The sequence below is a fragment of the Cebus imitator genome, unplaced genomic scaffold (assembly GCF_001604975.1).
Source record: "Cebus imitator isolate Cc_AM_T3 unplaced genomic scaffold, Cebus_imitator-1.0 Scaffold419, whole genome shotgun sequence".
Taxonomy (NCBI): domain Eukaryota; kingdom Metazoa; phylum Chordata; class Mammalia; order Primates; family Cebidae; genus Cebus; species Cebus imitator.
The window spans coordinates 625,242-627,346 of NW_016107734.1; positions in this window are offsets into that span (position 1 = coordinate 625,242).

Consider the following 2,105-nt stretch of genomic DNA (forward strand, 5'->3'; position numbering starts at 1 on the left):
AGGAAGATCTGGGGCTGGAGAGGAGGACTTGTGGATACTTTGGGCCCGGATAGGCCACCCAGAGGCAGGAGCTGGAACTACAGAGGCCATTGTAAGGGAAGAGCTGGGCCTGTGAAGGCTGCCATGAGGCAGTAGTTGGGCCTCAAGAGGCCACTGTAAAACAGGAGCTGGGTCTTGGAAGATGGCCGTGAAACAAAAGCTGGCCCTTGGGAGGCAGATGAGAGGCAGGGGCTGGGCCTGGTGAGGTTGACTTGAGAAAGTTCTGGGCCTGGAGAGAAGGCTCGGAGGCAGGAGCTGGGCCTAAAGAGGCCATTATAATGATAAACCTGGGCCTGTGGGGGCTGCTGTGAGGCAGGAGCCTCAACTGGAAAGACTACCATGAGGTAGGGTATGCGCCTAAATAGGCCATTGCGAGCCATGAGCTTGGTCTGTAGAGGCCGACATGGAAAAAGTTCTGGGCCTGGAGAGGCTGCCGGGAGGCAGGAGCAGAGCCAAAAGATTCAAGCACATTACATTTATTGGGCACTTTATTTCCATTATTACATTGTAATAGATAATGAAATAATTACAGAACTCACCGTAATTTAGAATTAGTATACGTTAAGCTTGTTTTCCTGTGACTAGATGGTCCCATCTGAGTGTGATAGGAGAAAGTGACACATCATCAGGCATTATTCTCACAGGGACCATGCAACCTTCATCCCTGGCATGCATGGTTCACAATAGGGTTTGTTCTCCTAAGCGAATCTAATGCTGCTGCTGATCTGAGAGAAGGCAGAGCTCAGGCGGGAATGTGAAGCTTCCCTCACTGGACATCACTCACCTCCTGCTGTGTGGCTCCTTACAGCTCCATGGCTCAGGGTTTAGGGACCTCTGCTCAAGTACATCCAAAAGGACCCTTTCCACACCAGCCATTATAGCGGTCAAGTGCAGCAACCACTTAGCTCCCAGAGCATGGGCCTCAGCTGGCATTTCATCACAATCAACAGTAAGTGGTAGCTTGAGTCATGATAAGGTCACTCCCTGAAATCACCAGCATCCCATTTCCCATAGGCAAGGAGCTCAGCACTGCCCCTTGGATAACCAAACCTGTGCCCAAATCCCATCTGCGTGGGTCTATCTCCTGGGACCCTTCCTAGCATCAACTCTGTATTAGAGTGCAAACAGGAGACATAAACCACTCAAAAGTTTAAAGTGGTAAAATTTAATATAGAGAATTATTCATTATAACAGGGGAACAGCATAATGAGAGATCAGCTAGCACAAAGTAAAGGGAACTCTAGAGAATACAGGACTGGCCAAGGCCAGGCATGGTGGCTCATGCTTGAAATTCCAGCAACTTAACAGGCCAGTACAGGAGGATTGCTTGAGGCCAGGAGCTAGAGACCTGCCTGGGCAGCATAGCAAGACCCTGTCTATATCCACAAAAAGAAAAAACTTAGCTGGGTGTGGAGGTGCACACTTGTGGTCCCAGCTACTCAGGAAGCTGAAGAGGGAGGGTAGTTTGAGCCTGGGACGTCAAGGCTGCAGTGAGTCATGATTATGCCACTACAGTCAAGCCTGGGTGACAGAGCAAGACCCTGTCTCAAAGAACAAAATAACAAAGACAACCATTTACAGACAGAAAAATAAAGCTAATAAGCTAAGGAAAGGTGTTGAAATGTGACAAATAAAGCAATATGAGGTCTTCTACCTATTTAAAATAATAAAATAACTTAATTAAAGTATAATATGATGTCCTGGGAAAGGTACAGTGAAATGGGCACTTTCTTATACTATGGGGGGTGTTTAAATTGTATATAACCCTTCCAAGGTAAAGCTTGGCAATTTTTTTAAGTAATAGAGACAGTGTCTCACCATACTGCTGGCCTCGAGCAATCCTCCTGCCTTAGCTTCCCTCCTTAGCCTTAGTGCTGGGATTATAGCTGGGAGGCACCCAAAACCTTGTCAATTTATATCAAGGGCAATGAGAATGACCATTCACCATAACTCACAGTAATCTCACTTCTGGAAATACCTTGGGAGACAATTCAATCTAAACCAAAGGTCAACTGCACAAACAGTGAAAATCTGGGAGTAATTTAAGACAGGTTAAGTGAAATAAA